General features: G+C 45.0%; 1 protein-coding gene and 1 non-coding gene across 2 annotated transcripts in view; both read right to left on the bottom strand.

The window, feature by feature from the left end:
* The window catches only part of POLR3E (RNA polymerase III subunit E), a 38,085-nt gene extending 28,411 nt beyond the window's left edge, over positions 1 to 9,674 (bottom strand). The window contains exon 1 of the mRNA XM_032327511.1: positions 9,570 to 9,674. The gene's annotated coding sequence lies outside the window, so the exon portion shown is untranslated. The remainder of the gene's footprint in view (positions 1 to 9,569) is intronic.
* Positions 9,675 to 9,893: 219 nt separating this feature from the next.
* Positions 9,894 to 9,975, bottom strand: TRNAL-AAG. The gene has a single exon. It is a non-coding gene; the product is annotated as a tRNA-Leu (tRNA).
* Positions 9,976 to 12,805: the final 2,830 nt, after the last annotated feature.

Raw genomic sequence — 12,805 nt, 5'->3', positions numbered from 1 at the left:
GAGACTTTAACCCACTGAGCCACCCAGGCGCCCTTTAACCTCATTTTTAATATACATATAAAGTTTTTTTTTCTTTAAATTTTGGGATACAATTTCTTCTAATAGATCAAAATATACCCTAAATCTAGCACATGGTTTTGTTCTAATCTCCAGCCTGATCACACTGGTTCCTTTTCTTTTCTCTTTTTTCAACCAACATATTACCTTACCAATTCCTTTTTTAGAATCTTTTTAAATTTTCATCTTTACAGTCATATTCCACCCCTTCATCATATTTACCCTTAATTTTGTATATATAAGTTTTTCTCTAAAATTTTGGGAGGTAGTTTCTTCTAACAGACCAAAATACATCCAGAATCAAGCGTGTGGCTTTGTTCTACTCACCAGTCTAATATCTACATATTTTTTTTCTTTTTTCCCCTCCACTCTCCCCCCAGCCTCGGGTCTCCTCTGATTTGGTTAGTGTATATTTTTCTGGGGTCGTTGCTACCCTTTTAGTATTTCGTTCTCTCATTCATCTGTTCTTACCTGGATAAAATGACGAGGCGGAAAAACTCACCACAAAAGAATGAATGAGAGGCAGTACCATCGGCTAAGGACCTAACCAATACGGACATTAGTAATACGTCAGAACTAGAGTTCAGAATGAGGATTATCAAGGTGCTAGCCGGGCTCAAAAAAGGCACGGAAGATATTAGAGAATCCCTTTCTGAAGAAATAAAATCCCTTTCTGGAGAAAGAAAAGAACTAAAACCTAACCAAGTTGAAATTTTAAAAAAGCTATTAATGAGGTGCAATCAAAAATGGAGCCTCTTACTGCTAGGATAAATGAGGCAGAAGAGAGAATTAGTGATATGGAAGACCAAATGATGGAGAACAAAGAAGCTGAGCAAAAGAGAGACAAACAACTAGTGGACCATGAGGGGAGAATTTGAGAGAGAAGTGACACCATAAGACGAAACAGTATTAGAGTAATTGGGATCCCAGAAGAAGAAGGGGAGGGAGCAGAAGGTATACTGGAGAGAATTATAGCAGAGAATTTCCCTAATCTGCTGAAGGAAAAAAAGCATCAAAATCCAGGAAACACAGAGAACCCCCCTCAAAATCAGTAAGAATAGGTCCACAATCTGTCATCAAATAGTAAATCTTACAGGTCTCAGTGACAAAGAGAAAATCCTGAAAGCAGCTCAGGACAAAAGGACTGAACATACAATGGTAGAAATATTAGATTGACAGCAGACTTATCCACAGAGACCTGGTAGGCCAGAAAGTACTGGCATGACATATTCAGAGCACTAAACTAGAAACATATGCAGCCAAGAATACTACATCCAGCTAGGCTGTCACTGAAAATAGGAGGAGAGATAAAAAGCATCCAGGACAAACAAAATCTAAAAGAATTTGCAAACACCAAACTAGCACTACTGGAAATACTGAAAGGGGTCCTCTAAGCAAAGAAGTAACAGACCAGAAAGGAACAGACACAATATACAGTAACAATCACCTTACAGGCAATACAATAGCACTAAATTTGTACCTTTCAATAGTTACCCTGAATGTAAAAGGGCTAAATGTCCCAATCAAAAGACACAAGGTATCAGAATGGGGGGGGGGGGGGACACAAACAAACAAACAAAAAAACACACAGACCCATCAATATGCTGTCTACAAAAAACTCATTTTAGACCCAAAGACACTTCCAGATTTAAAGTGAGGGGGTGGAAAACAATTTACCATGCTAATGGACATCAAAAGAAAGCTGGGGTGGCAATCCTTATATTAGATAAATTAGATTTTAAGCCAAAAACTATAATAAGGGATGAGGAAGGACACTATATCATACTTAAAGGGTCTGCCCAACAAAAAGATCTAACCATTTTAAATATCTATGTCCCTAACACGGGAGCAGCCAATTATATAAACAAATTAATAACAAAATCAAAGAACCACATTGACAGTAATACAATAATAATAGCGGATTTTAACACTCCCTCTTACTGAAATGGACACATCATCTAAGCAAAAGATCAACAAGGAAATAAAGGCTTTACATGACACACTGGACCAGACGGACATCACAGATATATTTAGAACATTTCATCCCAAGGGCGCCTGGGTGGCTCAGTGGGTTGAGCTGCTGCCTTCGGCTCAGGTCATGATCTCAGGGTACTGGGATCGAGTCCCGCATCGGGCTCTCTGCTCAGCAGGGAGCCTGCTTCCTCCTCTCTCTCTGCCTGCCTCTCTGCCTACTTGTGATCTCTCTCTGTCAAATAAATAAATAAAATCTTTAAAAAAAAAAAAAAAGAACATTTCATCCCAAAACAGAATACACATTCTTCTCTAACATGGAACATTCTCCAGAATAGATCACATCCTGGGTCACAAATCAGCTCTCAACCAGTACCAAAAGACTGGGATCATTCCCTGAATATTTTCAGACCACAATGCTCTGAGCTAGAACTCAATCACAAGAGGAAATCTGGAAAGAACTTAATACATGCAGGCTGAAGAGCATCCTGCTAAGGAATGAATGGTCCACCAGGATATTAAAGAATTTTAAAAATTCATGGAAACAAAGGAAAATGAAAACACAACTGTTCAAAATCTTTGGGACACAGTAAAGGTGGTCCTGAGAGGAAAGTGTATACCAATACAAGTCTTTTTCAAGAAACAAGAAAGATCTCAAGTACAAAACCTAACCCCAAACCTAAAGGAGTTGGAGAAAGAATAGCAATGAAAGCCTAAACCAAGCAGGAGAAGAGAAATAATAAAGATCAGAGCAGAAAGCAATGAAATAGAAACCAAAAGAACAGTAGAAAAGAGCAACGAAACTAGGAGCTGGTTCTCTGAAAGGATTAATAAGATTGATAAACCCCTGGCCAGACTTATCAAAAAGAAAAGAGAAGGGGCGCCTGGGTGGCTCAGTGGGTTAAAGCCTCTGCCTTTGGCTCAGGTCATGATCCCAGGGTCCTGGGATCGAGCCCCACATTGGGCTCTCTGCTCGGCAAGGAGCCTGCTTCCCTTCCTCTCTCTGCCTGCCTCTCTGCCTACTTGTGATCGATCTCCCTCTCTCTGTCAAATAAATAAAGAAAGAAAATCTTTAAAAAAAAAAAAAAAAAAAGGAAAGAAAGAAAAGAAAAGAGGAAGGACCCAAATTATAAAATCATGAATGAAAGAGAAGAATTCACAACCAACACCGAAGAAATACAAACAATTACAAAAACATATTATGAGCAACTATACACCAGCAAATTTGACAATCTGGAAGAAATGGATGCATTCCTAGAGACTATAAACTACCACAACTGAACCAGGAAGAAATAGAAAACCTGAACAGACCCATAACCAGTAAGGAGATTGAAACAGTCTTTAAAAACCTCCCCAAAAACAAGAGCCCAGGGCCAGATGGCTTCCCAGGGGAATTCTACCAAATGTTTACAGAATTAATATCTGTTCTCCTGAAACTGTTCCAAAAACAGAAATGGAAGGAAAATTTCCAAACTCATTATATGAGGCATTACCTTGATCCCAAAACCAGACAAAGACCCCATCAAAAAGAATTACAGACCAATATCCTTGATGGACACAGATGCAAAAATTCTCACCAAAATATTAGCCAACAGGATCCAACAGTACATTAAAAGGATTATTCGCCATGACCAAGTGGGATTTATTCCTGGGCCGCACGGTTGGTTCAACATCCACAAATCAATGTGACAGAATACATTAATAAAAGAAAGAACAAGAACCATATGATATCACAACGGACACTGAAAAAGCATTTGACAAAGTACAGCATTCTTCTTGATCAAAAGTCTTCACAGTGTAGACACAGAAGGTTCATACCTCACTATCATTAAAGCCATCTATGAAAAACCCACATCGAATATCATTGTCAATGGGGATAAACTGAGAGCTTTTCCCCTAAGGTCAGGAACACAGCAGGGATGTCCACTAACACCACTGCTATTCAACATAGTACTAGAAGTCCTAGCCTCAGCAGTCAGACAACAAAAACAAATAAAAGGCATCCAAATCGGCAAAGAAATCAAACTCTCACTCTTCGCAGATGATATGATACTTTACGTGGAAAACCCGAAAGACTCCACTCCCAAACTGCAAGAACTCATATAGGAATTCAATAAAGTGTCAGGATATAAAAATCATTGCACAGAAATCAGTTGCATTTCTGTACACCAACAGCAAGACAGAAGAGAAAAAAAAGGAGTCGATCTCATTTACAATTGCACCCAAAACCGTAAGATACCTAGGAATAAACCTAACCAAAGAAACTGTACTCAGAAAACTATAAAGTACTCATGAAAGAAATTGAGGAAGACACAAAGAAATGGAAAAATGTTCCATGCTCACGGATTGGAAGAACAAATATTGTGAAAATGTCTATGCTACCTAAAGCAATCTACACATTTAGCGAGATCCCTATCAAAATACCATCCATTTTCTTCAAAGAAATGGAACAAATAATCCTAAAATATATATGGAATGAGAAAAGAATGAATAGTCAGAGGAATTTTGAAAAAGAAAGCCAAAGTTGGCGGCATCACAATTCCAGATCTCAAGCTCTATTACAAAGCTGTCATCATCAAGACAGTATGGTACTGGCACAAAAACAGACACACAGACCAATGGAACAAAATAGAGAGCCAGAAAATGGACCCTCAACTCTATGGTTAACTAATCTTCAACAAAACAGGAAAAAATGTCCAATGGAAAAAAGAGAGCCTCTTTAACAAATGGTGTTGGGAAAATTGGATAGCCACGTGCAGAAGAATGAAACTGGACCATTTCCTTACACTACACACAAAAATAGACTCAAAATGGATGAAAGACCTCAATGTAAGACAAGAATCCATCAAAATCCTTGAGAAGAACACAGGCAGCAACCTCTTTGACTTCAGCCCCTGCAACTTCTTCCTAGAAACATCGCAAAAGGCAAGGGAAACAAGGGCGAAAATGAACTATTGGGACTTCATCAAGATCAAAAGCTTTAAAAAAATAATAAAATAAAAATAAATTTTAAAAAACCAAAAGCAAAAAAAAAAAAAAAAAAAATCAAAAGCTTTTGCACAGCAAAGGAAACAGTCAATAAAACCAAAAGACAACTGACAGAATGTGAGAAGATATTTGCAAATGACATATCAGATAAAGGGCTAGTATCCAAAATCTATAAAGAACTTACCAAACTCAACACCCAAAGAACAAATAATCCAATCAAGAATTGGGCAGAAGGGGGCGCCTGGGTGGCTCAGTGGGTTAAGCCGCTGCCTTCGGCTCAGGTCATGATCTCAGGGTCCTGGGATCGAGTCCCGCATCGGGCTCTCTGCTCAGCAGGGAGTCTGCTTCCTCCTCTCTCTCTCTCTGCCTGCCTCTCTGCCTACTTGTGATCTTTCTCTGTCAAATAAATAAATAAAATCTTTAAATAAAAAAAAAGAATTGGGCAGAAGGGGCGCCTGGGTGGCTCAGTGGGTTAAAGCCTTTGCCTTCAGCTCAGGTCATGGTCCTGAGGTTCTGGGATCGGGCCCCACATTGGGCTCTCTGCTGGGCGGGGAGCCTGCTTCCTCCTCTCTCTCTGCCTGCTTCTCTGCCTACTTGTGATCTCTGTCTGTCAAATAAATAAATAAAATCTTTTAAAAAAATAAATAAATAAATAAATAAATAAAATCTTAAAAAAAAAAAAAAAGAAGAATTGGGCAGAGGACATGAACAGACATTTCTGCAAAGAAAACATCCAGATGGCCAACAGACACATGAAAAAGTGCTCAACATCACTCGGCATCAGGGAAATACAAATCAAAACCACAATGAGATACCACCTCACGCCAGTCAGAATGGCTAAAATTAACAAGTCGGGAAATGACAGATGCTGGCAAGGATGCAGAGAAAGAGGAACCCTCCTACGCTGTTGGTGGGAAGGCAAGCTGGTTCAGCCACTCTGGAAAACAGTATGGAGGTTCCTCAAAAAGTTGAAAATAGAATTACCCTATGACCCAGCAATGGCACTACTGGGTATTTACCCTAAAGATACAAATGTAGCGATCTGAAGGGGCACGTGCACCCAAATGTTTATAGCAGCAATGTCCACAATAGCCAAACTATGGAAAGAACCTAGATGTCCATCAACAGATGAATGGACAAAGAAGATATGGTATATATATATATATATACACATACACACAATTGAATACTATGCAGCCATCAAAAGAAATGAAATCTGGCCATTTGCAATGACATGGATGGAACTAGAGGGTATTATGTAATCGAAGTAAGTCAATCTGAGAAAGACAATTATCATATGATCTCTCTGATATGAGGAATTTGAAAGCAGGGTAGGGGGAAGGGAAAAATGAAACAAGATGGGATCAGGAGGGAGACAAACCATAAGAGACTCTTAATCTCACAAAACAGAGGGTCGCTGGGGGGTGAGGGGATAGGGTGGCTGGGTGATGGACACTGGGAAGGGTATGTGCTATGGTGAGTGCTGTGAAACGTTCAAGCCTAGCGATTCACAGACCTGTACCCCTGGGACAAATAATACATTATATGTTAATTAAAAAATAAAGAGAAAAAAAAAACCACTGCATATCAGCGACCCTGAACATGCACGCAATTACAAAACTAAATCAAGGTTTCACATAAGCGTAAGTGCCCCTGTTGGATGTGATGCAGTGAGGTTTTCTGCCCTCATTCTTTGAAATTAAACATGCTGGTTACAATCCTCCAAAGTGGTTTCACATCCCACTAATAAAAAAAAAAATTTTAAGTAATCTCTATGCCGAACGTGGGGCCTGAACTCAACACTGCCGTGCTCTACCAACTGAGCCAGCCGGCACCACTCACGAATCAACCTTGACCCGTGACTGACAAGCGCCGCTCCAACAAGCCTCCCCGAGGTTCTCTCGGCTACCTCCAGTCCGCCCCGAAACAGCCACAGCTGTCCTTGCAAACGAGTAAATCACATCATTCTCCCGCTCAAAACCCTTCACCTGCCACATAGAATAAAATCCAAAGTCCATTCCATGGCCCCAAGGCCTTATGTGATCTGGCCCCGGCCTTTCCCTCGCCATCCACACGGCCAGGTGGCATCTGCCAGGCCTCCAAAAGGTGAGTCCCCCCCAGTCTGTCTCAGGACCTTTGCATGACAACTGCTTTTCCCAGGTCTTTTCAAAGCGGGCTGCTTTTCCGTAGATATTCCCCTGCCAGCCCCTCCTGGAGGCAAGTTCCCTGGCGCCCACCCGAAAGAGCACTCCCAACCAGCTCAGAGTCACGACCACCCCTCCCTGTTTCCTTTCCTTCACGGTTCTCACCGTCTGGAACTATCTAGTCTGTCTGCGTTTGTGCTCCCTGCCTCCTGCACTGGAATATAAGCTCCACGGGGCCTGGCAGTTACCTCAACCATAAAGTAGAGATCATTATACTCACTTCATCAAGTTGTTATAAGGATTATTATCTCTTTTTAAAATCCATGCTGTTCTCCCAATACCTAGAACAGTACCTGGCATGAAGTGGACGCTCAATACAGTACAAAGAACAAACAAATGAACGCGTGAAATCAGGTGGTTACAGACTGTTCACCAGCCGCATCCAGACACTGGCGGACTCATGGTTTGGGTCTCACAGACATTTGCAGACAGACAGGGGCTGTGGCCCAGGCAGAAGCAGACCTCCCAGCCGCAAGCCAAGCTTCTCCAACTGAAGCGACCACCTGTGACCAACCTGGGTGTCCTGTGGCCATCATGGTACTCTGGGGCCGTGGCTGTGCCCTTCAGCACTCGAAATTTCCCCCAGGAGGGAGCTGCCAACTAAGGGAAAGGAGACAAGGACACCAGGTGGAGGGAAGGAGGGGTTCCCAGCTAAGGAAATACCCGAGTGCCACCCCTGGGGGCATCCCGGTGCACCTGGGAATGGAACCTGTCAGACAATCGGAAATGCGGAGGCATCTCCAAGGTCTCTCTAGCTACTGGAGGGAGAAGACAAAGTACAATGCAGTTAAGAGGAAAGGGCCCCAAGGACAAACAGTCTCATGGCCTGGATTCTAAATGCCTGTGTGTGTCTCTGGCAAGACATCTCCCCGCTCTGGGTCACCTCAGCTTCCACCTGTGTTAATGTCTGGAGAAAAAGTACCCATTAACCCTTAACCAGCATCAGCCCCTTCTCCAAGGACTTCACACATGTTCTCATCCTCTCAACTGTCCCCTACGTCAAGACTCATCCTTGCCAGTTAAGAAACCAGGAAACTCGGATCCAGGGAGTAGGTAATTTTGCCCAAGGTCGCTGTGCCGGAGAACCGCAGAGCCAGAGAGGAAGCCCAGGTCCGGCTGATGTCAACCACCCGGATTCTTAACCACTAGGCTGCACCCCTCGTCAATGAAAGGCACTATGGGATAGTGGGGAAGAGCCTGGCTGCTCAGCACGAGACGCCACCGGTTCAAATCCCACCTCCGCTACTTCCGATCCGTGGCCCGCAGCGAATGGTCTCGACGGGGCGAAGTCTCACTATTTTCATCCCTCCAAGGGGGGATAAGAAAAGTACTCAACCTCCCAAGGGCTGCGGTGAGGCTTAACGAAGGGTCATAAATGGAACCTGCGGAGAGCTTTGTTATTCCTTGGCAACATGGTTTTGTTTTTTGGGTTTTTGTTTTTTTTCCCCCCCAAGTCGGAGAGCAGAACGCGGCCACAAATCCAACCCTGCAGAGCTGGGGCTCCTGGCGTCTCCCCCTAGTCAGCCGTCGCACCACAACCCTACGAAGGCCGCTGATGTTCGTTATCCCCATTTCACAGAGGAGGAAACGCTGGCGATGGTGAAGACCTCCTCGTCGCCCTCCGATTCTAAAGCGGCACAGAACCCAACCCACGACCTTGTTCGCGTACCGGCTGCCTGGCCGTGCGGACCGACCGACACGTCCTCCGAGCCCACGGTCACGGCCGTCCCCGCGGCACCACGCTGGCTCTCCGTGAACCCTGCATGGCGGCCCGAAGAGGTGAATGAGACACGTCGGGCCCGGCCCGGCCTGGCGGAGGCTGCTCGGGCTCAGGGCAAGCAGGGGGCCGGGGCACGCTTGGGTACCCCCCACCCCGCCCGCCCGCCCTGTCCGGCGGGGACGGGCCGCCAGCCGCGGGCCACCCTGTCCAACGGGTTCCGCCTCCCTCGCAGGCGGTCAGGCCCCCTCTCACGCCCACCGCACAGCCATCGCCACGGGCCGCCGCGCGGGCGGGACACCGGCCGCCCTCGGACAGGTGCTCCCGCAGGAGGCCCGCCTGGGCCGGGCGGAGCACGGCGGCGGGACCCTGAGTCACCGCCGGCAGCCTCAGCCGCGACATCCCCGACTCCCGGGCCGGGCCGGGCCGGGCCGAGGTCGGAGCCTGCGGCCGGCCCGGGTCTACGGTAGCGGGCTGCCCATCCCTCCCGCCGCCCGAGTCCCGGGAGGCTCCCCAGACCCCGAGCTCCGCGCGGCGCGGGCCTCCCGGCCTACTCGGCAGCCCGGCCCAGGCCCACCTCGCGAGTGCGGCCCCACTCCAGACCCGGCGTGCGCTGCCTTCTGGGCACTCACCTCTCCGCGGGGGCCGCGCGCGGGCGGCGGCAACGGCCCAGGTACCCGCGGGCTGCAGAGGCGGCGGCGGCCCGGCTCTTCTCTTAGGCGGCGGCCATGTTGCTGGTGGAGAAACTCCAGCGGACACGTGGGGGGAGCGGGGCCGGGCCTCACGCTTCCTTTTACCCACAATGCCCCGCCCCGACGCGCACAGACCCGCCTCCTCGCCGCTCCATTCATGCCGGCCGCGGGCCGGGTCAGGCAGCAGGGGGCGCTGATGATCCGGCAAAAGAACAGCAAACGGACAACCCCCGCCTAGGCGGCGAGGACAAAAGTGAGACATCCTGGCAGCGGTGGGATTCGAACCCACGCCCCCGAAGAGACTGGAGCCTTAATCCAGCGCCTTAGACCGCTCGGCCACGCTACCCAGCTGGTAAGATGCTCTTCCAGGAAGCTACTTAATACTTTACCGAGCAAATTTCACTGACGTTTCTAGTCCTTTGCCTGATTTTGATGGACTTATTTTGAATGTGTCATGTATTTTAAAAGAAATCATTTGCTCCAATAATTGCACCCAGATTCGTTTCAAATGGGTTTTAGAGCGAAAAGCAGCTTAAGAATCTGCGTTCTGGGTCGACTGTTTAATCCGGAGATCTCAGAAGGAGCCACGTATCTCCGTAGAAATGACGGATTCCAGCAGTAATTCTCCCTAGGGGCTACGAAAACCAAATCGGGGGAGCTGGTGTAAGCAGTTTACTCTGAAACGCTATGAGTTTTAATGTTTAGTTACTCAAATAGTAAGTGAATTATTGCAAAATATTTACACTTTGCAGATAAGTTACAATGCTCTTTTATCTTTGACCCTAAGTCCCAGCCACAGAGGTAACCAACTTAGTAACTATCTTTCTGGATTTTCTGCTGTGAATGTATGTGGATTTTTTTGGATATATTCATATGCACACATAGATACCCATAGAGAACTGATGTTTTGTTTTTATTGTGTATGGATTTTTACATAAATATTATCATACTATTACTCTTAATCTGCAACTGTTTTTTCACCCAAATATACTTTTAAAATATCTATCCATGTTAATGGAAATAGATATTTAAAAATATAGAAAAAGTAAAAGAAAAAATAATCACCCACATTCTCACCACCTAATATTGTGGCATTTCACTTCCAATTCTTTTCCTACGTACATACATTTCATTAAAAGTTATTCAGGAAACAATATAAATATGCTGTCCTTTTAAAAATCCATTTTAAAATATACTAGAGCATTAAACATTTTTTTAAATAAAAATATACTAGACCTTTACAAATTAAAAATAAATCCTCCTTCCTAAACATCCTCCCTTCGCTATGACTATTATTATGACTTGATGTGTATTCAATCCATTTTTTATCCCTTCATATCGATATATATTTATACCTATAGATACAGATATTTGTGTATTTATACATATACTCTCATGAACAATATATAGAATGGTCTTCTGTATGCTTTCCATTTTTGTAAATATTATTGTGCCAAGATCATTCTGAAACATATTCCTCTACTCCAACATTATGAGGTCTATTACCAATGCATAGAGATTTTATTCCACGATGTGAATATGGACCTTTTAGTTGTTTATATTATATTGTTATATTCAAGTTTCTGGTTAATATCTAACTAGCACACACCCTAACATCTGGGCATTCCATATTTCTCCTTATCTTCAATTCCTCCTCAACTGAGTTTTTCCCCATCTACTTTTAACATAAATATTGATAGGCAACGATTTCATTGCATCAGGAGAGTTTGTTGCTTTTAAAGGAATTTTTAAAGAAATACAGTAGCAGCCATCTATTGAGGACACACACTAGCCATTGTGGGGGATTCAGAGCTAAATGAGGAATAGTTCTTAAGATCAAAAGAGGCATTCATCTAGTCGCAGTGTTTTAGTACTAGGAGGGACTTTGTGAGTTGTGTGCCGAGTTTTCCAAACAGAAATATCCTCATGGTAAAGGCTAATTGCTGGAAGATCTGCCTAATCTCACTTTTCTAAGAATTGCCTGCACTGCCCAGAGAGCGGATCCCTGGCAGTCTCCTCAGTGCTGTGCCTCCATCCCTGCCCATGGTGTGCATGGGCAGGGGTGTCTGTGGTAGATACAGCACTCGGGTCAGACCAATCAGAGCCTCTTTTGAGACTCTGAACTGAGACATGGTGGTTTCCCGATTTGTTAATTTTACTGTGTTCAGTGTTAGAGTGCCAAGTGTTAGGGTCTAAGCCTGACAGGAGCATGGGAGAAAGGGAGATTTGGGATGGCCATATTCTGTGAAATAGATTGGAGAAGTAGAGAAGGCCCGTGCGTGGGGGAGAAAAGAATGATACAAGCAGAAGAACAGAGTCATAGAGAAATCCTGAAGGTTTTCCGGCTCCCACCTCAAGGCCCTTCCTAGGACCCAGTGGGATTCACATTTGCGGAGATAGCCTTTTATCATTACAATAAATGCCCCTCATCTGCTCAAGCTAGTGCTACCTTGTAGCTGGCCATCATAAGAAATAAACTCCGCTTGTTTGGTAGGGGCTCAGATGAAGCTAGAGGTATTTCTGACAGAAGATTCTGGAGCAATTCAGGTCTGTCCCTACTAATATTATACTGAATGGGGTACTTAACAGGAATCCTGCACAGATGCAGGCTGATTCTGAAAGGCAGAGCCCCGGGCCTCCCTTTGGGAGTTGCTTGTAGGGTCGAAGCCCCCTTACACAGCTGTCTGTGACAATCAGATGCAAACCTAAAAAGCAGGAGAAGCAGAATGTTGTATCAGAACTCCCGGACCTGCGTCCCAGCAGCTTTAAACGGGGGAGACGGAAGGAAGGGCTGAAATCCTCACCATCCCTTGGTGTCCCTGCTTCTCTGCCCCCGGTTAATGGGGCAGGCGGAGGGAGGAAGCACCACAGAGCAAACACTGTTCATTTGTCCCCCACCCCCAACCCCGGGGACTTTCGGGTGAAGGCTGGCACCCTCCATATCATAAGCCCCCAGCGTATGGGGACTCAGTCCTGGATGCCCTCCCTTCTTCACTCTCTTGCTTCCATCAAAGGAAGATTATCTGAAACCTGGGCAGAGACCAAACCTTTCTGCACGAAATCTCTTTTTGGGAAGAAATGAACATTCCTGATAAAATGCTTAAGCTTCTTCTTAAGAAATATAATGGCACTGAGATTTGCACTTCGAAGCTAATTTTCTACTCCCCCTGTTGATG

Source organism: Mustela erminea, chromosome 20 (assembly GCF_009829155.1).
Source record: "Mustela erminea isolate mMusErm1 chromosome 20, mMusErm1.Pri, whole genome shotgun sequence".
In the NCBI taxonomy this organism is placed as follows: Eukaryota; Metazoa; Chordata; class Mammalia; order Carnivora; family Mustelidae; genus Mustela; species Mustela erminea.
This window is presented reverse-complemented; position numbering and strand designations above follow the sequence as displayed.